Below are 27,785 nucleotides of genomic sequence, written 5' to 3'. Positions count from 1 at the left end.
TCGCTTCAACGATCTTTTGACATCTCTGGTCGTTCACTTTTTATAGATTGGAGCACTTACACAGAACAGGCTGGCTCGGATAGAAACGAGTTGCACCAAAATCGGCGAGTATTAGGTTGTCCGAAAAGTTTCTTTCGCTTTAGAAGGAAATAACAGACGGAGGATATTTTTTCTTTTATATTACTTTATTGAATTATGCGCGAAGATAATAATAGAAATAGAACGAAACGGATCGCAACTAACTGAATAAAATAATATAAAACAGAAATTGTTCTTCATCTTACGAAACGAAAGAAACTTTCCGGACAACCTAATGCAATTTTTCACGTTTGCAGGAAAAATGACGCGCACAGGGAAACGACAGCCAGTTACTTGACGCGGACCGTGCGTGGACTCTACTGGGCGAGATACGCCTGGAACGCAAGAAGATGACTGCACCGAGAGGGAAGAGAATCGTAAAAGAGAAGGTTGGTGAGATTTTCAGACGAGACTCGGACGATAATGCAACCGTAAACCGGCCGAAGAGACGAAGGAAAGAGTGGGAACCGGTTGAAAAGACGGCAGAGCGTCGATTACTCGTCGTCAGCCTGACGATTCCAGCGTCCGCGAGGATACGCGTCGTGAAAAGCTCGTTCTGGATATCCAGATGCCTGGTTTCTCGTTCCAGAGACAGAGGAACACTCGACGGTACGTTCTACCAACGTTTCTCTATGGGTTTTTCAACCGATTCGCTGGATGCTCGTGCAACAGTCAGATTCAGAAGGTAAAACGAAGAAGCGTAGCCTGTGCAAAAGTCTGTGTCCGTTTGCTCGGACGAATAGAAATTGTAATTCGCTGAAACTGTTCGCTGTAATTCGCGATAGACGAAAATTGAAAAGAAAATTGAAAAAGTAGGAAATGGGCGTGTAACTTGTAAATCACTGTCTCGCGGCGATTTCCAGATCCGATCACACCGACAGGTAAGAGACGAGGAAGGAAGACTGCGTCGAGTCCACAGCAGCGGAAAAGAATCGCAGCTGTTCGAGATACTCGACGTTGTAGCGAAACTTACGGTGGGAAAGGTACTGGAGGGTGGGAAAAATATGGAGAAATCGATGGAAGAAGAAGAGGAGAGCGTAGATGTAGCAGGTTGCATGCAAGTGTACCTTGAAGAAGGACGAGATGCAGCCACAGATCGGAAGAACGAGACTGGAAGATGGGCTTGACGCTACAGGCACACGGGCGACGAACGAGACGCAGCTCGCGAGCGAAACTGCACTCGGGTCGAAAGGCCATCGGCCAGACAACCTACCTACGAATCTGGCCAACTAACACCGAGCTACGACACCGACGTGCACAGCCAGACTGCGTTTAGTTTGTGCGTAATCGCGTCTTCTCGCCCCGTCTGTCCCGCTTGTAGCTGGCAAGCGTTCGGCTCGGCGACGCGACTACGCACACCGACAGTACGCTTAATCGAACGCTTCTTCCGACCGATGAAATATACACTCCGCATCAAATATACACTGCGTGCCGCGGAGACCCTGCCGACGCTATGCCACTACACCAACCATCGAGGGGAGAGAGTTTATTAGCGAATCGTTGGAAATGAGAATAACTGTTGGAGCAATAGGTTTCTCGATCGTTCGGGTACGCTGAAATCCCAGTCTAATTCGTCTAATTCTAAGCTGAATCTGCGAGCAGCTTCTTTGAAGCTTTTGGCTTCTGGTCAATAAATTTTGGGAAACCGAACGGTTAGGGGAACAGAGAATTTTCTCGGTGGCTGGCTTGAAATTTCAGCCGCGCTCTAAGATGGATCGATGTGGATAAGGTGATGAGTGTTGAAAAATAAATATCAAGGAAATACGAGTTTCGATAATACGAGTCATAGCTGGGTGGATCGGATCGTGTGCCTAATTCGAAGCAGAACTTGGCATCTGGTTTAATAAGCTTTGGGAAAGGGAATGGCTAGGGGAATACAGTTTCTTGGATGGCTTGAAATTTTAGCCGCACTCTAAGATGATTCAGTGTGGATAAGACGATGGCTTGAAATTTGAGCCGCACTCTAAGACGAATGAATATGGATAAGGCGATGGCTTGAAATTTAAGCCGCACTCTAAGATGATTTAGTGTGGATAAGACGATGGCTTGAAATCTGAGCCGCACTCTAAGACGAATCAATGTGTACAAGACGATGGTTTGAAATTTGAGCCGCACTCTAAGATGATTCAGTGTGGATAAGGCGATGGCTTGAAATTTGAGCCGCACTCTAAGACGATTCAATGTGGATAAGACGATGGCTATAAATTTCAGCCGCACTCTAAGACGAATCAATGGACAAGATTCCGATTGGTGAATTTTGAGAAAGAACATTGCTATTGAAGAGATCGATGTTTTGATCTTCGAATGGATAGGAATCTGTTCGTTCTAAACTGGATCTGTAAGCTAGTTTGGAACCTGGTCGGTAAATTTTAAGGACAAACAAGGGATAAGGATAGAGATTTGATATTTGAGTGGATTTACATAATTCTAAGGTAGGATTCTATTATATTTATAATTTCGATTCGTTCTAAGGTATAATTCGAATCTCAGTAATAATATTCCATCACAGTGTTTAATTCTGGGTCTAAACGATAGTTCTTAGCAGAGGCCATTTTCGCTTAGAAACGATTTTAGTTGAATCCCAAGATTCAATCTACAATACAATAACTGGACCTAATTCTACCGATACCTAATTCTAGATCTAATCTATAGCCATGCCATATAATCAACTCTAATGATTGATTGAGTTTCGGATTAGGTTCGGTTCTACGATTTAACCCTGGTTCTAGTAATAAACGATAATCTGTTCTCGGTTACAGACTGTACGACGTTCGACACATAGTCATCGCTGATACCTAGTATCCATCATCAATTCCAGAATATAATGGGCGAATTTGGTGCAAAATTTGGTCCTGGTATCTAATGCCGACCCTAATGCCATACTCTGCGTAGCATCTAATTTTTGCCAGATTCAATTGAGTTGAATTGCAGAAATCCTGGTCCAAAGGTGTAACTTCGATCATCCCTAGGATGTAATTTCAATTCTCCTCAATAATTGTAAACTCAACTCTGACCATCTGGTCATTGATTTTGCCTCTGGTCGTGATATTTGATTTAGGTACGTGATTTCAATATCTACCCTGAAATTCAACAAAATGATATTCATACGAGTATACTCGTCACGAAGAAATGACAATATTCTGCGTTACGACGAGCCCTGTGAGTAATCGAACGAGAAAATAAAACAAACATTTCCTTACAACTCAATTTTATATTATGACAGTTACATGTATTCTGTGTTCGACGAGTATACTCGTCGTCGCTTGTTTCTCGCCGCACGTTTCAGCTACACACTTTACGAAGCTTTCAGAGGTCGTAACAGCTAACCGGTTAACAGACGATCGTTATTTGAAAAGGCGAAATGAAAATAGGGATGCTGTTTGGTGTTCGAGTAGAACCGACTCGACCTAATTCCGCGCGGGAATAAATAGCCCTGTTTCGTAGACTCGATTAGGTGCTACCCCAACGGAAATAGCGTTGCCGGTGACAAAAATAACGCAGGCAGTCGACGCCTAGTCGCGTCGCGACGCTCGTTTACGCACGTTGCATGAATGACTGACTGACTGGCCAGGTGATCATCTCGCTGACGACCAGACGCTTGCGTAACTTGGACGCTTCGTTTCGTGTCAACGATCCTTCTCTGCCAGTATTTCATACAATTAAACGCTAGCTTTTACCTTCTACCGAATTTCTAAGCAACAACTTTTCGCTGCAGATTAACCAACTTAATTATTAATTTATATAATTAATATAATTTACATAATTTTATTAATTTACCTATAAAGTAATTATCCTATTTCGAACTTCGTCGCGAGCTACTCGAATTTAGCGTTTCGAGAAAAACTCCGAATTCGGATAGATTCACCGATCTTGATAGTTGCGATCAAAAATCTTGCTACTCTTTTTATTTCAGGCAAGCAATTTCTCTTACTTCTCTTCAAAAAAAGAAAAAAGCAAACTAGAATAGCGAATATTATTAACCAGTCGGCAGCGGATGAGCAGCCGAATTTCTAGGACAAATTATCGCGCTCGCGTATCGGAAATGCGCTATGATTCGGTTGCCTGTAACTCTCGAGGTTTCTTCGCGGTGTATCAACAGAGCAGGTTCGCGTCACGGTAAACGACGGACCAGTCGCTTGTCAACGACACGTTATATACGTGTTTTGCTTTAACGACCGAAATAACGTGAGCAAACCCTCACGTTTACGTCTCCGCCGTGTAAATTAACGTCCCACGAGCCGACAGCGTGAATGACTGACCAGGTGGTCGACTTTTCGTCGTTTGCGTGTAATATACAGGGTGTTCTGTAACAGGTGGTGTACTGTGGTCGACGAAGTGGGATTCCGCGACGAAATATCGAATGTCGGACTATCGAATATCGTACGATTGCTTTCTCGCATCTTCTGACACACGGCGCAGCTACAGGCGCGCTTCGATAAACTTCGACCCATAGCGAAGTCTGGTTATTCCAAATTCCAGTTAAAACAGAGGTGCAAAGAACGCGTGTGGACAGGCGATGGCAAATAATTCCAATTAAATTCGAAATAATTCCAAGGTAAATTTTATTTCGACTTGCAGAGGCTTCCATAGTCAGAGCGCAAAGGAATAGAGAAAATTGTAGTCTTATTGAGATATTCCAGTTATACAGAGGTTCGAGTTATACAGGTTCTGAGTTATCGAGCTTCTACTGTATGTACGCGATCGTACAGTCCGATGATCGGCTTCAGACAGGACAGGATTTTCCACTTCGCATGATTCAAGGCTAGGTCTCAAGGGTGCCTCGAGTATCGCGTCTCGCATTTATTACTGTCGTCTCGGCAGCATGCACATAGCATCGAAACAATGAAACGATATTTTAGTATCTTCAATACGAGAACGAAATTTCAATCGATATAGCGATAGCTCTATAGGTTCGAAAAAAAAAGAAAAAAAGAAGAGACGTTTCTCGAGATACAGTCCTTCAAAGTATCCATCACCTTCTCGAACATCTTCCCGCGTTACCTTCTTCGTGTTTAAAACACTTCGAGATCGAATCGTTGCACGGGTCGAGTCTCCCAACACGACGACTTAAATTAACTCGCAAGTTGTTCGTTGTACGAAACGATGTCTCGAACAAAAGTTGCACGGTATCTAAGTGGACACACAGTGCTGTAATCTGTTTGTTATCAGCGAGATATTACACTCACTTACACTTAATTGGGGTTCGATAAACAAATTGCAGGACTCCTGTACACTTTGACAAGTGCCGGTCATTTTCACTGCTATTGGTACAAGTAGCCTCGACATAAAATTATTTTCAGTTCGAATACATAAAGAAACAACAAAAAGAAGAAAAATTCATTATATTATTCTTTCAGTTATCGTTGCGAAAGTAATTACATCATTGCGGAAAAGAATGTAACACGAAGTAGGAATTTTAAAATAAAATTGTAAAACCAGCCAATTTCACTGGTGTGGTAGTTCCAGTGTTAAGTCGTCGTCTTGGAAGACTCACGCTCTATATCAGTGTGTAAGTTCGTGAAATTTCAGCGTGTGTGAAACCATATCGTTAGCGCTGCAGCACGAAACTAGGAATCTACTAAAATGAGAGAAAAATAGGGGAGACTGAGTATTGCCGGAGCAACTCTCTCGTAGGTCCTTTAGCGGTCTTTCCACGAAATTCTCCGCTGCTGATGGAGAAGCATCGATGGAGGGCCGGTATCAATCGCGAGCAAATAATTGCACGGTGACCGGGCAGTTGAGTCCACGTCGAAAACACGACTGCGAGACGCAGTAATTGCTCGTTTACGTTGCTTCAAAATTTAATTACGCCAGCGTGGCACGCGAAATCCTGCAAGCAAGTTAAATTAACTCCCCGCTGCTGGCTCAGGCACTGACAAATTCGCCAAGCAACTTCCCGGCTGAACACGCGCAGCCAACGCTCTTTTCTCGATAATTGATCTGCACGTGCGAAACATTTGACATAAAATTTTCCCGAATTCCTGTTTCGTCCAGCGGTATCGATAATACTCTGACTAAATTACCGTGGAAAAGTATCGTTTGACGTGGAAGCTCGGCAGGCAGGCTGGTTGCTGGGACACGAAGGGGAGCAACGTGAAACGAATTTCGAAGATTAATTTTTCTACAAGAAATTTGAAGATATTTCCACGCGTTGGAGCAAGTGATTCCATTTTGACACAGCCTTGAACCGCCGGCATCGAGATAGGAACGTCGCGAAACAGCAACGAACGAGTCGAGTCAGAAGTTTATCGGCCAGATGCGTCGGTAGACGATAAATTCTGCTACTTGCAAGTGCCTCGTATCGTATTAAACAACTGCGCAATTATGGAACAACTGCAAGACGAACGCAGGTGGTAGCCAGGATCGATAGAACGCCATTAGTGAGATTTGGGTCAAGGGCGGACAGAATGGAAAAAGTTGTAGCAAGTTAGGGAAGTTTCAGGTGCCAACCGTTGGTGGGTCGCGACGTGTAATTGAATCGTTCGGGAAGCACATTGATGGACTGCATAAACTGAGAAGAAGCACAGAGAAGCCACGACGTTACCACAGTTTATACTTTTCCCCCTTTTCCTCCATTTCTTTTCAATTTCTCTCGGTGTTCTTCGCCGGTTATGTCATCTTTCGTACAAGCAAATCGTTCGTTTCTTCAAACACGAACGTTAATCGCGTGCATTGAAACGATGAAAACGCGTGGTTAATTAGCCTCGTTTACGAAAGGCTGAATTATCGCGTACAGAGGAATACCTGGCTGAATAAATTCATCTTTCAGACAAATTCGCTGCACGTATGCGAGATACGGAGGACACGCGATGATACAGTGGAGGCGAGCCATCCAGCAGCGATAATGTTGCGGTTGAAAGGTGCCGCAAGCTCGAGCCAGGCCACGGAAACGGTGGAAGCGGTGGAAACCGGGGCGAGGATGAAGACAAACAATGTACAAGACAGTTAGACCGCAATTTATTCGCGTAATTTAGCGGCGATCCATCGTGAACGCTGTTCCATGGCTGGGCGCGAAGAAACAAAAGGTCTGAGAAGCGACGACAGTGCCTTGGTAGCGTAAAGAGGATAAAGAGAAGGCAGTTTGCGCGATATATCTCGTCAAGGCAGTAAGTTGATCGAAGCTGCGCGATTATCATAAAACACGGGACGACGTGTTTACGGAGTAAAAGCGAAGAAATCCAGAGAAGATTTCAATTTTCCAGAAATATTTACACGTCGTTCAATTACTTTACCAGCCAAGAAATAAAATTGGTTTATTGTTATGGTTCCAGCTGGAAGGTGATATCGATAAAATAAAATAAATAATTGTGCACTTACTTGTTTCAGATCGGAGACGCGTACAGTTTCGCGTGTAGAGCCAAGATCCAAGAAACCTGAAACGATAGTAGCAACAAGTTAGATTGGCAGAATAACTTTCGTAAATTAGTTTTAATGGTTTGATATAATACTTTGATCTTTGCGTTTTAATTTTACCGATTTAACCAGTTGCCGGTTTTGCACGAGTATACTCGTCATGAAACAATAGCGATATTTCGCATTACGACGAGCCTCGTCTGTTCGAGATTTTCAGTGGCCGTGCGTGTATGGCTCGACCCGCACCTCTTCCTTCTTTGGGAAATTCCAAATAACTGTAAATCTGATGACTCAGAGGTTAAGGAAAAACCCCAGGGAAGACCCCTGGCCGAGAAGACACGATGGATTGACGAGACTCAACGGTTGGTGGAGAGTATCACCAACATACTAAGACAGTCATCTACAGAACGTCGTACCAAGCGGATGAAAGACTGCAGTCTCAGCAAGATCTTACAATCGTCGTGTTCAGAACATCAACTTTGCTTGTATACAGCAAGTGCAAAATAAAGTGGCAAATTACACTAACAGTCGATATATTAAACCTCCTCCACCTTGAGCGTTATGGATCCATTTAAAGTTCGCGATATCGACCGATCGATTGGAGCTGACCGGTTAGTTGATAATTCGCAACACCGTCGGTAATAAAATTAGAAAACGAAACAGTCGTTTCGTTGCAACCTCATTCTCTATCGTAACAGCCGCGCATACTCTGTGTCCGACGAGTATACTCGCGACACGTTCTAGGTACGCGCTTTTCAAAGAGATCGCACCAGCTAACTGATCAAAAGGGCTGTTCAGATAACGATAATAAAAGCGAGTGCTTTTTACGAATTATTTCTTTTTTTTGGAAGACCAAGTAATTAGCTTCACCCGTCACCAACGGGTGCAAAATGAAAGACGCTAATTAGCGTCTGACGTCGTCAACGCGTCAAAACTGCAACGTAGGTAAAGGAGTCCTATCTGAGCTGATATAGAACTTTAATCGTCCAACCCAATACTGATATCGCAACGAATTGCACTTTAATAGCAGCCCACTCAGTGATGCTAATATTAGAACGTTCAACGACCTACCTACCTAATAGCTCAGACGCAAGACTGTAGGCCGAGACCTGACACCTCAACTGAGATCGAGCGCGGACCTAAAGCTTCGCGGGGATCTGACGCTGCATCCTGTGCATTAGACGCGATATAACGTTAAAACCGTAACGACCAATCCATTGCAACGTCATAATCAATTGTAAGCTACAACTGGGATCCTATTCTAAAATTAACACCGTGTCCTAATCGATGATCACAGTCAGGAACGTGGAAGCCAACGCTCCTGACAGTCTAACGCCAACTTGGCCTCATCTCAACAGGACGATCGTATCGACGAATTTGCCATGAAAAAACTACCAAAAGCAAAAGCAAGGAAGGAAAAATTCCTTCTCGCAAGGCTGATCACACGGCAGACGATGAAGCAGCGTCGGGACGAGCAATATAATACGTGAACGGGACAGGATTTCCGGGCACGTGCGGTGATTTAGAATAAACGCAATAAAGCAACCCCCTGGCTGCCGGCAAGGGACGAGAGAGGGCAAATTCATGCGAGACATACGTATTATAATATCACGCATAAAGTTTCTTTACCCCGTTGCAACTTTATGACTTCATAGGAGCCACGGGGCTGGAATACCGGCGACACTATAGCGGGACACGCGATAAAGGAAACAGGATTGCCCGATCGATAACCAATATCCATGGAAACTGGATCTACCTCGTGACCGGGCTGCTCGTCTCTCTCCTTTTACCAGCCACACATCCTTTCGCGATCGTTGCGATTCGTGCCACGGCGTATGCTATTATTACGCGTGTACAGGTTCGAGTTGGCTGAGATTTGGCCCTGCGGGATCTCGAGCGAACTCGATCGATCGCCACGCAAGATCTTGCGCACCGCTCTAATTGGTATCTCGTGATTTTACGTTCGGTTGGATCGCGATAAGAGAAAAATTCGATCGTGATTTATGACGACGCCTGGAGGGACTTTTGCACGTTGAGCGTGCAGCACGTTTGTGGTTAAAGTTGACAGGAACCTACTATTGTCATTTACAGTTGTAAAATGTCCAATGGTAGATAAACACATGTAAATATATTGTTTTAATAACAACGATAAAAGTTTTTAAGAAAACGATTTTGTCGTACTATCGAACCTAAAGAGACTCTTGAACGTGTTCAGGTTGACTGATGGAGGAACGAGTGGATGAATTTGTAAGATTTTCCCTTAACTAGTTAACTGCGTTCGACGTATATACACGTCATTTGGACTTATTTCGACGCGGTTGACGTATATACTCGTCGTGAGAAATAAAAATTACCATTTACTATAAGAACTGGAAATTTTAGTAAAAAGCGATATAAACGTCACTTATTGACACGTTTCCATTATATTTTCAGTAGATCTATTGGGTTGGCAACTATGACTTAGTTTCCATCCCAATATTCTCTTCATAACAGCGGTCTCCAGGTCGCGGACATACAAAAGTAAAAATTTAGAGTTTTTCTTCGACTAATTACTTCAACAAAACATCTAACGTACGGTTTCCATGTAAAATGGATCGATAACGTATCGAACTTTAAAATTCCTCTTCCCTCGCTTACAGCGCGTCGTTTGGCTCGTTTGATGGTTGAAAGAAGCTGATGGAAATCCACTATTGCCATTTATAGTCACAGATATATAGTCTACAGTTATACCGAACTTGCTCAGAGGAAAGATGAAAATTTGTCGGGTTTGCGATGGCAGATTCGAAAGAGTTAGCGTGTCTTGAAAATTGAAAATCCGAGGGATACGAGCAGTGCCACGAGTTGGACCTTATCCGGGTAATTATCAGTAGAGGTTTAATTCCAGAGAATGTACAGTACCCTTCTTCTTCGTTAAATGCGAACAAGATAAAGCTTATCCGACACATTCGTTTGTTTTACTACGTGAACTGAGAAGAGCTGACGCTCGAACAGTCTCAGAGGCAAGGGAAGTACTTTACGCGACGCTATCTAATGTTATTGTTAGGAATGTGAAACTGTGTGGAGAAGGGCGCTTCTAGCAGAAAGTTCTTCGCAAATCTCATCCGCTCGATTTCGCATAGTCGTATGAGAAACGAAAGAAACTACCGAACGCGCGATACGTCGAATCGTTGATCGTCCAAAGATGAAAGAAAAATGCTCGATAGAATTATTGGCATTTTCGTAAGCGCGAGATACGACTACGCGGAACAAGGATTTCAATGCTGGCGAGATATCGTGGAAATGGCGATTGAAGAAGGCAACTACAACCGACCATGTTCTACTTGGAAATTCAGCCATAGATCGTGACAAGACGAGAGACTACGATGGTAGTTTCTGGCAGAACTGCCAAAGCTCGTTACGTCCTGTAACCCGTTGGATCATGCGATGTCTATGGTAGAACTCGGCCGTGATTCCCATTATCCTACTTCAAGAGCTATACAACTTCCACCTGAGAGGTAGTAGATGCTGTCCTATTAGGTTTCCCGCTTGATGGATAGTCAGTTTCACTTTAGCTTTGGCAAACTTATCAAAGCTACTAAGCAACGAGTATCGTCGATCTCGTTTCTTTTCTCTTTGTCTGCAAAATTAAAGTTGTTTCCCTCGGTCGTCGCTCGCAAAACGATGCACAAAATATCGTATTAACTTTCTGAAAATTAATGGGAAATGAGGCGAACGAATAGATCGCGGTGTTGTTAAAAATTCCAAAGAAACTTGCTGCCAAGAAAATCGCAGGCTTTAAAATCCATAGCGTGAAAGATCGTAATATCGGTAGATGAAACTGCACGGTAGAAAAGCGGCAAGTAAATTGACTTTATTAAATTAAACGTGCGTTATATTTAATACAGTTTGTATTGGGACTTTTTGCTGTCTCGCGTGAAATGAAATTACAGCCGCGGAAGAATTAAAGCGACAGAGATAACGTGGAATGGAAAAGAAAAGGAAGATGAGATTCCGCGATAATGAAAGGAAGTATTGGAAAAAGAATGAGTAAAGGGAGGAGAGAAATTGAAAGAGCAGCAATAATTATAATTGGGTGCAAATAATCGGTCGGCGAACAATCGATATGTCGGACGCGGTCTCCGCTTCCTTTTGCCCTTTATCCGGTTTCCTTGCTGCTTCTCTCAGCCTGTGAATTCACCTCGTGGCTAGTGCAGAAAATTTCCGACCGCCAGCTCGATAACATCGGGTCCCGCGGGAACCAACTTCCCTTTAAGGATAACGTAACGCGTTTGCTTTTTAACGAAAGCTAAAACGACCAGAGAATCCTTGCACATCGAGCATCCACCGAATTATCGCACATTCGCTCGCCGCTTTCTCTGCCAACGATAATATTTGCTCTGTCTTAAGCGGTTCTTGATACTATCGTCTAAATAACACGGGCTATCGGTTAATTTTTCACTCCTGGTGAGGCTACAGTTTACGAGTTGCAGCAGCGAGAGGCAAGAAAAGACGATGCTCGCTCTTTCTGTAACCTAATTTTTGTAATCGCTATCTGCGTTATTGTCACCGAGACATAATTTAGCGATGGAAAAACCAAGGTGGTCTAACGAACTATTGAGATGTGTGTAATTTTGTGTGCTACACTAGATTGATGTCCAGCTGGAAAAATTGTAAAGTACAAATCAAATAGAGAAAAAAGAACGCTAGATTAGAGTAGTAGTGGCACACATATTCGAGTATGAGTGTGTGGGAGTATGTGGGATGGTGGACAAAGAAAGTGCTGAGACGCGAGCAAATTGTATCCACGAATATCTTGTTAATCACATATTAAATAAATCTGAAACTATTTTCATATCAATTCCAAGTGTGACTTTAGTGTTTCTTTACTTTTATTTCGGCAATTAAAATCCACAATTCTCAACACGAACATCCCGCAGGCCGCCTGTGAACTGGGCCCTGGAGACACCCTCGACGTGGTATTAGGTTGTCCGAAAAGTTTCTTTCGTTTTATGAGGAATAACAGACGCACAATGTTTTTTGTTTTATATTGTTTTGTCGAATTGCGTACGATCCATTTTGTTCTGTTGAGATAAACACCGCGATATCTCACAGGCTTGATTTCACGTTTGTGTGAAGGTGCATTGTTATAAAAAACACGTTTGTAAAAGAAAGACACTTTCCGGACAACGTAATGTACAAACCTTGCTAATTTGTACTTTAATTTGTTAATTTAATTTGTACTTTACAATTTGTTCAACTGGAAATTTGGTAAATTTTTTTAACTGAATTGCTAAATAACACGTGGACGGCTACCTCCAGCGGGATACCATCTTCGAGGTTCACTATTCTATTTCTTATTCACGTGCGATGATCAGTCGATCGTAGGTTAATTATATTTGCTACGTTTACCTTAATTACGTCAGCTGATTACCTAGGCTTAATTCAGCGAAAATCTAAACGCTCGTGCGTATGGCAGGACGACGATGGCTAATATTCGCTGGCTCGTTTGACCTCGGTTTAATAATTCCTAACGCTATTACTAAGTCAAACAAGTTGACTAGCAGCTAGTCAATTTCTATGCATAATTTATAGCTGAAGTAAAGCCAATAGGTTAAGCGTCCGATGCGAGTACAAGAGTTAATATTCGCTACTTTTTGTTTAACCCAACTTGGCTAGTTGCAAACTCGTTAATTAATTTCCCCTTAGAGCGGAAAGTGAAGCTCGACGATGATGGAAAAGGCGAGGAGATCAGCGAGGCAGACTGTGAAAGAGCCGAGCCATCTGCGAAACACCAAGTCCACCACGGAATAATCGACAATCGTCTAATTGTCCCAACCGACCGAGCAACCTTCATCGAGCAAGTTAAACGAATGGAGGCAAAGCGCAACCGGTCGGCGAGGATTTCGTGCGAAACTTGCTTTCGAGAGGAGGAACTGGTCTCCCCAAAGGCCAACATCCCAGCGAAATCTAATTTCTACATGTCAATGGGATTAGCCCTGTGACTAATGGCATTAACGAAGTCACGATGCCGTTCATTAGCGTGACGAGGCGTCGAAGGAAGCAGTTTCCGGAAGCTGGGACGCCAGCAGCTGCAATGGAAACAGCAGGACAATGGAGTTTCGCGATTCCACGGCCAACCAGCTTCCAAAGGGACTGTTTAAGTCTCGTCATTAAGCTCGTAAGCCCCGTCGTCGTCTCTCGTGCCGCGATACACAGACCACCAGCTGCGAAAGCGCATCCCAGTCACGCTCCGAACAAAATTCCACGAACGATCCAACCAACATCCTTTTGCTTCCCGAGATCGGCTTTGTCGTTGTTTTAGCTGCTTCGCGCCTGGCTCGTCACAGCAACATTCAAACTCTCGTCTAATGACGTTACGTTAACCACATAAGTAGGCGAGAAATTAGGTGCTCGGAGACGAACATCCGATACAGACACTGCGAGATAGAGAACCTATTTCCAGACGCGGCAAAGTCCAGATCCTCGCTCTTACAATGTTACAATACAATAGAAGATTGATTGGCAGCAGGTTCGTGTATCTATGCAAAGGACATTACCAAGAAGTAGCCAAGAAGTTACCATTGTAGCTCTAGCTGAGGGCTACAAGAAACAGCAACAGAAATCTACTTATAGCTCCTTTGTTCCTAGACCTTGTAACCCAAAACATAATTTATATTCAAAGGTGCAATGATATGGACCTCTGCTTATTTAGGATACTTTTTTGTTTCACTGAATTCTATCGTCTTCGTAACAGCGGTCTCCAGGTCACGGATATGCAAAAGTAAAGATGCAGAGTTATTCCTGAAGTTGGCAACTAAGTGGTTGCGGAGTTCGTCATTAGGTGGCATTCCAATGCCGAGCCAATAATTCGTTACCGAGATTCCGCTTTAATTCTGCCGGATTCGAACACTTCTGTACGTCAGATTTCTAGAAGTTTACGTAAAGTCTATGGGGTAGCGGAGATCGTAATACAGTCGTAACATAGTCGTAATAATATACGTAAGATGATGAGCGAGGCCGGGTGGGATCATGAGCAGATTCCAGGTCAAGGATATTCATTTTCTCGGAAACAAGGTTGATTGGACGAGCCTACAAACTCGGTGTACAAGATCTCACCACGGTCAATATTCCATCACGGAGTGCCGGCAATTTAGAGGTCTCGTGCAAACGAACTGGCAAATAAAAGCGGCGCCCGGCAGCTTCCGCGCCGTTGTAAATATTTAAATAGGTCCGCGCGCACGCACAAGACCACGAAGAGAAAAGACCATGCACGACGATAGACCGTGCATTCGTTGCTGGCACGCGTACTCTTCCCAGTGTTCGCTTCGCAATGTTAAAAGATGCAACGAGAACGTTTGCCTCGTATTCCTTGGATATCTGCTTCCATCTCCACTTGCCCTTCTCTTTATCATCCGACTATGGAAATTCCTTCCGTTCCAGAGGATCCTTTTACGTAGGAATATCTACGAGGAATATCTAGGAAAATAGGGTTGCTCGGAATATCAGCCAGAGATATCGACAGGAAAATTCGAATAAACGATGGATAACAAAGTTATCCAGGGTTCCCCCATTTACGAACAGCCCCGCTACAATTTTCATCTTCTTTCTAATTCAGCTTGGCGATACGTCTTCTATACGAGATGCTCGACTAGCATATTTATCGCGATATTTTCTATCAACGGAGTAGAGCCAACTTAGGTAGACCGTATGATCAAAGTATGATCCCTTAATTGACTCAATTCCATCAACTATATAAGTTATAATACATAAGTAACGATATACATATGAAAAAAATATACATACAGAGGCAGTCGTTGCCTGAGAGTAGCTGATTCAAGGAAAATGTGTCGAGAGATTATTATTTTAAAAAGTAACTTTTTATTTTATAACATCTGGTGACTGTAAATCTCAGCCCCCGTTCTTTACCCGTAGCCTGATCACGCGGTTCACCTCCGGTTGTCTTAACTCAACACTTTACGGTGCTACCCTATTGTAGGTTCCATTAGTTCAGTAGTACTGCAGTGGTGCAAAAGTCCCTAGAGTGGCACCGAGCAAATCATTGGAAGGAAGAACTTGCAACGGAGATTCGTGGACGCAGCGAGGTGTGGGAGTGTGATTTACAGCGACAGGGCGCGAAAATGAAAGAAAAATCGTCGCAGATAACGCCTTATTTACGACAGCCGCGTGGCTACGTAAAGGAAGACGCTCACGCCACACTATCGCGCGGACCCAATGCCGTGACTGCCGGCTGTAAATCGGTACACACGCCCTCTCCCGGGGTAACAAACGTCGCAGCAACCCTTGGCATGGGCCGTGTCGCAGGGTCCGTGGCTACGAACAACCTGTACCACCAGCGCACAACCGAACGCTACCCTCGTCAACATCAACGCCCTCCTTCCTTTCGCGTTCCCCTTTCGAGCACCGTTTCAGCCGAACGTTTGCACTCTCTGTCAGGTGCAAGGATGACGGCTGATCGAAAAAGGGTGGATTCAACGAGGGGTGCATGGACGATTAGGCTACTCGAGGGCTAACGACAGACGGTCGCACGTTGTTTCGCTTTCATTGTGGAACTTTAGTAACCGGTTAATATACAGATAGCTGGGAATTTTATCAGATTCAGACACGTGGTTCTGCGATCGAGGCAAGCATCGAGCACGAAGCTCGGAAGGGCGGACTTTTTAATTGAACAATTGTTCGAGATAATACGTTATATATATATTGAGATATGTGTAAGTTTGTGTGCTACACTACATTAATGTCCAGCTAGCCAAATTGTAAAGTACAAATTAAATAAAAACAAAAAACACTAGATTAGCGCGTAGTAGTGGCACACATATATGAGTATGAATGTGTGAGAGTATGTGCGTGCACAGCGTCTCGTAAAAACAGAAGAGTACAACTGTTCCGTTGGTAGTGTGGTAAAGAAGATGGTGAGACAAAGAGAGCGCTGAGACGCGCGCAAATACGTATCCACGAATATCTTGTCAATCACATATTAGATAAATCTGAAACTATTTTCATATCAATCCTAAGTGTACTCTAAGTGTTCCTATACATTTATTTCGCCGATTAGGATCCAAATTCTTAACAATATATATGTACCAAAGAGACAAAGGCAACGATCGCTTCGACAATGACATGACAATGGCGGAAACGAGAATGAAACTTACGAGGACCGTGGTTCTCGAAGATGACGAAGATTCTGACGAGATAAGAAGCTAAAATAGAGGTCGTAACGTCTATTTGTTCCTTCCTTGACGACGATCAAGTATTGGGTTGGCAACTAAGTGACTGCGGATTCTGTCAATACCACGTAATGACAAAATCCGTAATCACTTAGTTGGCAACCCAATGAAACAGCGACACAGGGAACGACGCGCGAGATCATTTACCCTGACCGCGATAGATTAGTATCGTGTAAGAAAAAAGAACTGTGTCAACGGTGTTCAGACGAATGAGAAGGAAAGTCTACGCGATGAAGAAAGAAGCGATCGCGAGGTACAGTGGGAAGAGGGAGAAACGGTGGCCCAGCGAGCAGCAGTCGGTTATTTTTCTTCGTTCTACGTGCAGCGTATTACGGTGTTACGCTCCACTGTAATTTCCGCGCCGCTTTTATTTACGACCTAGTCGCCAACGAAGACCCGTTCCGCACGCAGCGAATCGCAGTGGCCGATAAAGACGTTGCCCTCGCTCGTGCGTCCAGCTACTGCTTATTTACATATCATTATGTTTCCTATGCGACTGTTGTTCAAAACTCTCGTGACTCGCCTACGTTCGTTGCGAGTTATTTTCAGATTTTATGGCAGCGTGGCGAGTGAAATTCGTGCGGTTGACGAGAGATTGGAAGCAAAGGGAATATTTATGCCGGGCCAGCGATAAAGAGAGTGGCGACCGAGCACATTTCGCATGAACGTCGTTGCTGCCATTTGGCAGTCGGCCGATGACGAAGCCTCCGAGTAAATTCGTAGCTTCGATGTTCCTTTCGTTTTTCTCTGCTTCTCGTACACCGTTAGGCTACTTTCGCCATTTACGAAGAGAAAGAAACTGTCGAGAAGACCACGCAACGGCGAATCCTGCTGCACGTCGTGTGCACGTTGCATGGATTTTGGGGATGCAGTTGAAAATTGTATAGAGAAATAAACGAGCGTGCAGATTTCTTTTTTTATTATTTAATTTCTACTTTACAATTTGCCCAGCTGGACATTTGCTAAATTTTCCTAACTTAATTGCTAAATAACATGTGGATGGCTATTCCCAGCGGGATGCCATCTTCGAGTGAGCGTGCAGATAGCACTGTGTCACAGAGCCAAAAATTAACGATAGAAAAACCAAGGGGATCTAACGAATATCCCGTAGGCCATCGAAACAACAACATAGAGAGTGTTGCAGTGTGAGAAAACGGTAACAGCATGGCCATCTCTGAACTGGACCCCTGTGATATCCCCTCCATAGGAGCCAAACCCAAAGTACATAAAACTTGCCAAAATCAGGAAAGAATGGTAACAAATCCAAACCAGCTGGCTGCTGAAGCGAGTAAAACTGTCATAGAAAGAAGACTAAAAAGAAAACACCCCACTGACCTCACTAAAGAAATAAAATAGTCAAACTGGAAGATGGTATCCCTCTGGGGTTAGCCATCCACATATTATTTAGCAATTGAGTTAGAAAAATTTAGCAAATGTCCAGCTGGACAAATTGTAAAGTACAAATTAAATAATAAAAAAAAATTCTCTGTTCTAACACTCTGAACCTTCACTCTGTTGAATTTATACAATACATTTTATTTTATTTTATTTTTCGTACCACTATATTTAAAGTTCAATTCTTTACCTTATTTGTGAAACATTCGGACTGCGACGCGAGTAGACCACCGGACAATTTGGTGATTTCTTGTGTCTCCTACGTGACAACTGCACGTTATATTCTAATTATTATTATATCTATAACTACATTATATTCTAATTATATATGTAATATTCTCCATGTGTGTGTGTTCTTTTCAACAGCGCGATACGAAAGACAATCGGAAGAATGGCGAGAGTATGGTAAAAGAGGGTTGAAAACGAGAGTCGGAGATCGGAAAGACACAGTTCGAGAGATTAATGGTGGAAATGAAAGTAGTGGTAAGAAGCAATGCTCGCGAAGAGCGCATGACGAATGGAAAATTTAAGCGACAGGGAGCAACTTAGTTGTTGGATTTTTCTAGCTGCCATACACCGTGGCGCATCGTACTCGTCGCGAGATTGCCACTGAAAGAGTCGCTGGTCTGGTCGAAACTCAAGCGGAGCAACGGACACGGATAAATGAAGACTAAGAGGGTCGATAAATCGGTAAACAAACTCGCGGCGATCGACTACCAAACTCCTGAGCGGAAAATCCTGGTTGCCAAGTTTAAATTAAAAAACAGATGCACCGCGAAAGCAACTTTCCCTGCGATATTGGCTATCCCTTTACGGGGAAAAAAACAAACGAGCAAAGTTTCTGCCAAACTTCGTTTAACAATTAAACTATTATCAGCGATAAAGCGAGCGAGTTTAAAGTCCGAAACGCGCCGCCTCCTCTCGTATTATTATTATTCGAAGCTGTTCCAACGCTTGGAACGTTGCAACTCGATTGGATTTTGCCTGGCGAGAAACGCCCATCTACGATCTGCAGCCTCTCAATCCTTTGAGCGCTATGAACGTATATATACGTTCTCACATAACCATTCGATTTAGGCTAAAAGTGGCGTGATAAAATAGACGTACGGGTGTTATCCAGCTGACATTCTGACGATTTCGTTGAAACAGAAAGAACTAATTATCAAACTGACAAACCAAAACGAAAAGCAAAGTGTGTAGCAGACTAAAACGCCCTTCGTGAAACATAAGCAGCCCACGGTGTGCTTGTTCGTGAAGAGTGGGCCACCCATGGCGCACGCTTAACGCCGGACAACGCAGCGCTCAAAAGGTTAAACAGCGTGCCGGCCAATATTTCCAGTTCAACTTTTTCCATTTCCCAAGTAACATCCTGGCGCGCAAAAGTCGCACGGCCAATCGATAGCGAACGGTGGACGCGGCGCGGCCGATGACGTACAATTCGCAACAGCAACGATTGGCCGTGTATTGTTGTTGGCCGAGTTTCGACTAGCGAATCGCGGTTAATTCGGCCGGTAGCCCACGTTACACTCGCGGAATTATTATTCCAACGAATGAAAATTATCGGAGCGACGCAGTCGAGCATCCGCCCCTCCGCGCAAAACGCGATTGAATCGTTAACAACCGTTTGTTTTCTAGTCAGCAACCAGCTGCAGCAATTTCGCGACGATTCAACACGGCGACGACGCCGGCACGCGACTCCACGTCGCCATTCCATTTCCCATTCCGCCAACTTACTTAGCCGCGCAACCGACAACAATCGACGTATTATTACGTTCGCACGCTGCGCGCACCGATAATCGCGTTCTAATCGATGAAACATCGGCCCTGATTTTCCACGGTTCGATTCGATACGATTGCCGTTATCGCGCTGCTGTTCGCGTTTATTTGTACGACGAACAGCGTTAAACGGAGCAGACAGCGGCCATTAATTGTCTACAAATAAAAAATAATACTCGTCAGTGAGTTACAAGCGATCGGTAAAGACAGTTAGATCCGAACCTGGTTTATCGTAAACCCATCTATTTTAATTATTTTAATTATGTCGAGAAGAAAAATGAATTATCTTTGCGAGGAAAATATGGATAGTTAGGGTGAGAATTTTGATTTTCACGTTTATAATGATGTAACTGTTGACTTGGAAAGCAGTTATAGTGACAGCAATGATAGGAATTAATGCGGTAGAAGAACAGTTTTCTATTGTGAGACTTGTGAACAGCATCCTAACGAATGTTTGAAAAAATTCCACGCTTATTCAATTATAATTAATATAAATACTGTAATCAAAATTATATTACAATTCAGATGAATAAAGATTGCTTTCAATGGCTTTAATATTATTTTTTAAACCAAATTAAACTATTAAATTAAATTTAAACTAAATTTTAAACTTAAATATTGGATTGGTACCTAAGTGATTGCGGATTTTGTCATTAGGTGGTAATAGTAAATGCCGCAATCACTTAGTTGCCAATCCAATACTTTTGTAATACTGTCCTGTTTGATAAAACACAGAATATGAAAGTTGACATAATCAATGATCGTTCCAAGCATGTTCCTCTAAATTATGCGCGTTATAGGAGAAAAATTGCCGTACAGTACGATTTTCTATAACTCGAATTCGTCTAGTTACCGCGTTATACGCCAGTCTATTGTATTAACATAAACATGCAGATGATTAAGAATCAATTAAGGTTAGCTAAACGTAGATCGAATCGAACATTGATCGCTGATGTTTAAAAGACGGCAAGGATACGTAAAGATCGATGACTTGCCAATCAAATTCTGCTGACGATCAATCAAGGTGATCTAATGATCGATGAAGTTGGTCTAATGACCGATAAAGGTTTCCTAATGGTCGATAAAGACTAAGCAAGATATAACAGCGGAACAAGATTATTTTCAAAGGCTGTGTAAAGCCGATAAGATACGCGTCGATTAAACATCGTTCAAAGGTTAACTGAGGCGATCTTAAGGACCAGGTTAATAGCATTTCGAAAGTCCATTAAGATCACTCACTGATAACGACGACTATCGCTAATCGCGATTAACCGATTAGCTGTTACGACCTCTTGGAAAAGCGTGTATCTAAAACTCGTGGCAAAAGGTAAACGATGACGAGTATATTCGTCAAACACAGATTCTACATTATAAGAGCCACGAAGTTGCGACGAAACGACTGTTTCATTTTTCAATGTTATGCGATTTAAGCGGCAAAAATTGTAACTACTCGTACCGCGCGACGAGTATACTCGTCGTAACGCGGAACATTGTCACTTGTTCGCGACGGGTACACTCGTGGAGAACATCCGACTGATTAAACGAGAGATTATTCAGACACGTTCGTAAAGTCTTCCGGAGATCGTTCGTAACCGAGTGCAGGCAGGTAGAAACGATCTTTCAGAAGATTACGGACGATAAGACGATGAGTTGAAAGGTGTATCGGCTGAAGAAATGGCGGCGCGATGGGAAAGATCAACGGCAAGAAAGTTGCGCGTAAAACGAACGAGCTCGAATTGCCAGAGACACCGGAATACCTGGCAAGCGTGCACGAGGTCTAATTATCTGCAAGGTGATAAGTTCAGCAGCATTGGCGCTAATTAACGTATCAGAAGTTGCCGTAACGAAGCGTGGCAACTCCTTAATTCGATTTCAATTCCGATATAACGGATCCAACGCGATATCCTGCCTCTCGATATCGTTCTCCCTCCCCCGCCCCCCGGAAACTCTCGTAAATAATCGATCGCTGTCCGCCGCTGGAATCACTTGCCAACCCCCTTAATCTTCATCTCTACACCGGTTTAAACTCCTAACTCGATAAGCAACTCGCAGCTCCGACGAACGAGGCCTCCAAGAACGCCCATCCTCCCTCCCCCCTCCCTCTCTCTCTCTCTCTCTCTCGTCTTTCAACGATACCATTCTAACAGAGAAATACACTTTTCCACGTTCTGTCCCTCTGTACTGCACACAAAGCGTGTTGCGATAACGCGCAACACGTATCTGGTACAATCGAGCGAACAGAATAGCTCTCCAAAAACATTCGTTGGAATGCAAACCGGGTTTCAGTTCACAGGTCTCACAGTACTCGCTGACGAGTATTATTTTTTATTTGTAAACAATTACCGATAACGAGGCAAAAATACGTTTGAAGTAGAGCGCCGCACATCGGTGGTGCTTGAAAGACACATTTGGAACGCTAACCCTTTCGCTTCGAGTGCCGCTTATAGGCGGCACGCGCGAGATGACCTGTGGGTACGAGTGCCGCTTATAGACGGCATCCAGGAGATGACCTGTCGGTACGAGAGCCGCATATAGACGGCGACCACGCGACGACTCCTGAATCCGGCACCCCATATATCCGGCATCCAAATGATGCATATGTGGCGGCACTCGACAGCAAACTTTTCAACGGTCTCTGTCCCGTGGCTTGCTACGCAAAGACCCTATCCTAGACCGAACGACGGCAGAGCTGTAGTTAGCGCAGTTGGTTGCGAACGTTCGAGGCCAGGTTCGAATGCCGGTACTCACTTTCCGGTTGTTTGCACAATTCCTAACTGAGAAGAAGGCAACCCGGATGAAGACAAAAATCGCATACACCAGCAGTACCCGTCAGATTGCGTCCTTTGTTGTAAACAAAACTTCAACGATGACGGAATGTACCAATGAATTACATGCAGATTTTTTATGTAATTGTCCGAGTGATTGTGAGTGAAGTTGTGATGACTTGGAAAGTGATACCGTGTCAGAAGATAGCGAATCTCATATATTAGGTCACCGAAATATCACTAAACCTACGTGCATATTGCAATACAATAAACACGCGAAAAGGGTAGATCGTGCAGATCAATATTTGACGAACAGCGGTATTTTATTTTCTATTAATTTTAGCCAAAAATTAGCATTTTTTCTGATAAACTGCACCTTGTCCAATGCATATTCAAAGTTGAATAATAAATAAAATTTATTCAAGTTTATTTATATTGTTTTACTTCCACGTGCAATTACGAAATAATAGCCGGTGACATGAGATAAATTGTCAGTAAAATTGCCGGTCAACAATGTGTTAAATCGTGCGACAGATGCTGTGCAGTAACGTAATCCACTTTACAGCGAACGTAGTGATTCTCGTTAATCAGATTTCTCGGTATTCGCAGAGGCCTGAGAAGGAACGCAACGCGCTGGGGTTGGAATTATTTTCATCGAAGCCTAGGATTTTAGGAGCACGACACGGCTACTTTTAGCCCTTTCCACTTCTGCTCGTGCTCGCTTCGCGTAATTAGCTGAGGCGCAAAATCTGTCGCGGGGATTAATCAAGCCCGCTTCTTCTCGCAGCTCCCGGTTAGACGGTGGACCGCGTCTGTACAAAGTAAAAACTAGAAAGACGAGCGCCACGGCGATAAAAAATATGATTTACGTTCGTAGCAATTTTCTCATAACTGTCGCGTTCCGGTCTAGCCCAAGTACATATACAGGGTGACCCAGTCGTTTTTTTCGCTCAGACTTCTTTCGTTAGTATGTGCTATATCTGTGGGTGAAAATGAGGACAAATTGTCGCGGCAATCGTTAACACAACATCGATTACAAAATTTAATTAAACAATCGGACATTCGTCGTTGCTTCTTTCTGACTATATGTAAATTCCTATTGTCGTCGGATTAGTCAGTTTTTCGATTTTTCTTGATGCGAGAATTTACATGAAGTTGGATGAACGAAAGGAACAACGACGAATGTACAATTTTGAATGTAACTTTGAAAGCTCGTTTACAGAACTTACTATGGTATTTTATGTCGTCCACATTTGCAACATTGTTTGAAAAAAAGAAGAATATGCCGATTTATTGTCCGAGTATTGGAACATAAATCGACGAGAAATGAATTTAACATTTGCCGGAATACTCCAATATATTGCAAATTTAAATTATCAAGTTAATACAACGAGTTTTTTACGGAAGTATGGCGATTCCTATGGGACTAACTGGACCGTAGAATTACTAAAAAAAAAAAAAAAACAATAAAAGCTGAAGAACAATAAATTCATCTAATAGAGGAATCAAATGCAACATGAATTATCAATAAAAACTAATCTTCGATATATTAAACTGCTCAAAATATACCATTAAAAAAACCCATATCGGACAAAATATTAAACTTTCATAGGAAACTACCACTTTAGAATTTTCCTTTTTTTTTTTTTTTAGCAACATCGATTTATAAATCGTGCGAATATTTCTCACACGCAGATCAAATAAGTCGAACCCCGGAATAACAAAAGAAAATCATTTCTCTAGCGGAGATCTTCGAGCGTACGGCAAATGAGACACGGTGCGAACATCAGCGCACGAATAAGTTGCCACCGCAAGCAACAACTCAACTTGGTTGAAACGTTGCGCACGGCAACGTAACCGTCTGCCCCAGCGACAGAGGAAAATTCGTCTAGCCAGGACGCATTTTTTGGCTGGTGGCCAAGGAGAAGCCGGAACACGCAACAGGCTCGCGAACAGTCGGTACACGCGATCCGCGTGTCCTGCCGCGAGACGATGAATGGCGGCGACGTAACCGGTCGTTAAAACGTACGTTTGCAGAGTTCAGTTTGGTCAAACGCACACCGGTACATCAGCGAGCAAAAGTAATGCTCGTCTGGCGTCACGAATTTAGTTGGAGGAAATTAATTGGCAAATTGTGGTCGCTACGCGTGCATCTCAGACGAGGTGGTTCGCGAGGACAGAGACGAAGGGACACAGTCGCTGACAGAGAGACGTACCGTGCTAACGGTTTGCTAAGGACCGTGACCGATTGCTGGTTTCCGAGCGCACGACCGCTGCGAGCATTTTCGTTGTTCCGTCGCCACCGGAGCAAACAGCTACGGACAAAGACCTGGCCTGTTCCAGCTGAAAGCAACTTGGATCGATCTCGTACGATGAAAAGAACGCCGATAGTTCAGGCCAGTGTGCGTGCGTTATACTTGCAACTTTCAAGGTTGAATATAGGCACAACGTGCAGCAGGTAACTGGAAGTTTCTCTAGGCTAGACAGGTGTAGTGGAGCTTAAACTGGGTCAAATATGGATTCAAATGAAGTTAGAAGAAAGGCGAGTCTATAAATTCAGCGAGGTTTAATCGAGTGTATAGATCGAGTAGGGTTCGGCCAAGTGTGAGTTAAGTAAAGGTAGAAAAAAGAGAAGTAAGTCTAGATTCGATTAGGTCAAGATAGATCGTGATATTCTTATGGAAGATGAACCTAGATTAGGACAAAATTAAAGCTGCATCAAGTTAGATTGAATCGTGGAACAGAAATCTAGTTTGGAATATTTTACAGGTGTATGTGTATGAATGTGTGAAAAAGTTAAATTATCGCAAGCCAGAGGAAAGACCGTGTCAAGTTAGGTTATGTCAGGCGATACGAAAACCAGTAGAAGCTAATTTACGCTTGGCTAGCTGGAGCCAATCGTAAGTGGAATGTGGGTTAAGCGTTTGGGAAATCATCGATTAAATCGTCTCGATAAGTAACCGGCTGCTAGACACGCCCACACTTCTTCTCTCAGTCATTGACCTCGCGGGATACCGTCAACCTTGCGCACGTTTCACGGTCTTTCAGACTCTGCATAGAACGCAAACAGGCGATCCAAGTGCAGGATCGCGCTACGTTCTTACCTTTTACCTTCTCTCGCTAAGGAACAAACGTAGGGCTCGTTCTCAGCGAGGCCTTCGACGAAGCACGATCGCGCAAATCTTCGACCCACGGACGAATGAAACGACCGTCTACTCTGGTAATCGTTCAAAGTATCCGGTTGTATTCGATATCGAACGCGAATCTGTGAAATGGCAACCCAACTACTCGCTCCTCCAAGACGTATCTCGACAACGTTTTAAGAAAGATGAAGATAAACGAGGCGAGCTATGGATGCAGCGTGACATTAAGATCCCAGTGAAAGAGATCAAACCTTCCTGCCGGATTACTTGTCTATCGATTCTCATAACGTACACCGGTTGCATAATGACACGGAGAAATTCGACTGAATTTCCTGCAGATAAGATCAACAATCAAATACGAAATTATACTCACGGTACTCTTAACCATTTCTGACGAGTATACTCGTCACGAAGAAATGGCGATGTTCCGTGTTACGACGAGTATACTCGTCGTGTACTGCTAAAAAGTAGTTACAATTTGCTGTTTAAATTGTAATAAATTGCAGTAGTGAAATGAAAAAGTAAAGCAGTCATTTCAGTTTGACGAGTACACTCGTCATGTACTACTAAAAAGTAGTTACAATTTGCTGTTTAAATCGCAATTTCGAATTGCAATAAGTTGCACTAGTAAAATGAAAAGGTAAACCAGTGATTTCTGTTTGACGAGTATACTCGTCATCGTTTGCCTTTCGCGACACGTTTTAGGTACACGTTTTTAGCAAAGACGTCGCAACAGCTAACCGATACAGAGCCTACACAGGCCAAAGTCTTCGCGAACGTGAACAAGACAGGGTCATCTTGGATGCCTGTTATCCCTTTGCTGAAACATTTGATCGCAGCAATTGCCAGATATTTCCAAGGTTTCTATTCTATCGTCTAACGTTTGCACAACCACTGTCGTATGCTTTTCCATCAAGCGTGTCTCATATATAAAAAATATCCATCGCTTATCTCCGCCACGCGATACATCTTTATCCATCGATAATCCTAGTCGATTTGCAGGGACGATGATAAATGTGTTCGTCTGGAAACTTTCTCTCCCTCGTCTGTCCTTTGACGTCTCTAATTTAATTTCTCTATGCTTGTCGCCTACTGTCAGCTACACTTACGTAATCAAAGCCGGACACCCGGTATGCGTAACGACAGGTCGATAATCATTGGCGACCAAAGAGAAGAAAAAGAAAGAAAAAAGAGAAAAAGAAAGAACGAAACAAGACAGAGTTCGCTTCTGCGAAGCGTTCGCTGGAAACTGCGGCAAACGCGTATCGTTTCAGCGAATGTTTTCAGCTCTCGAAAGCGGTTAATGCGTGAACGACGTCGCCTCTTACTGCTGCGCCATCGCCGAACCTCTTTGCCCCGTTTCCTACTCTCCAGCTATGTAAATTATATTAAAAGCGTCACGCCCTATCGCGAGTATACGACGCCCGCTTGCGGTCTGATTACGAAACTTTTCAAGTAAATTAATCGCTTCGAGCGTGTTTGTTGCGTTGTAGAACGAGAAACGTGCGAACCAGGTCACGAAACCGTGGAAATCCTCTCCTAACCGGGTCGAAATTAAACCAGGCGATGATTAAAAAAGCCTTTACCAGCTGGAATTTCCTTCTCCGATTAGTCGCTTCTACCTCTTTCGCGCGCAAAAATACTACACGACGTGTTGGGAAAAAATCGTAGGATTCCGTTTGTTCGTCTTCGCTAACGAGAAGCTCCTCTTCCTTCCTTTTCCTTCTGCTATTACGCAGAATCGTACGACCGAATGACACGTACAAGCTTCGCGAGGCGATTGCTTGCGAAAAAATGCGAAGAAAATGTGGAATAACGTTTTATCGTTTGAGGTTCGGTTTTCGAGAAAATCGAGTTTGAAGATTCATCAAGAACACCGGGACGTGGCTGATCAGCGACTGAACGTGAGTACACAATCGATAGGATGTTATCGTAGAAGCGAAAGTAAGTGAAAAATATCAAACACGATTTGTCCGTTACGTACAGTTACGACAAACGCTCGCATTTCGTAGAATCCATCATTTTCCCGACATATCGTACACGTTGGAACG

The 27,785-nt window shown here is 43.5% G+C and overlaps 1 protein-coding gene across 2 annotated transcripts in view; it reads right to left on the bottom strand.

Annotated features, from left to right (window-relative positions):
• alpha-Man-IIb (alpha-Mannosidase class II b) overlaps positions 1-27,785 on the bottom strand; it is a 154,525-nt gene that overhangs the window by 91,991 nt on the left and 34,749 nt on the right. Inside the window, exon 3 of one of the 2 annotated variants that reach the window (XM_033329341.2) lies at positions 7,396-7,451. The gene's annotated coding sequence lies outside the window, so the exon portion shown is untranslated. Of the gene's footprint in view, positions 1-1,145; positions 1,303-7,395; positions 7,452-27,785 lie in introns of those variants that run through there. The other variant, XM_033329344.2, reaches the window with a different exon arrangement.

This window comes from Bombus vancouverensis, chromosome 16, assembly GCF_051014615.1.
Source record: "Bombus vancouverensis nearcticus chromosome 16, iyBomVanc1_principal, whole genome shotgun sequence".
Lineage (NCBI taxonomy): Eukaryota > Metazoa > Arthropoda > Insecta > Hymenoptera > Apidae > Bombus > Bombus vancouverensis.
Note: the sequence above shows the minus strand (reverse complement) of the source record. Positions and strands in the feature narration are given on the sequence as shown.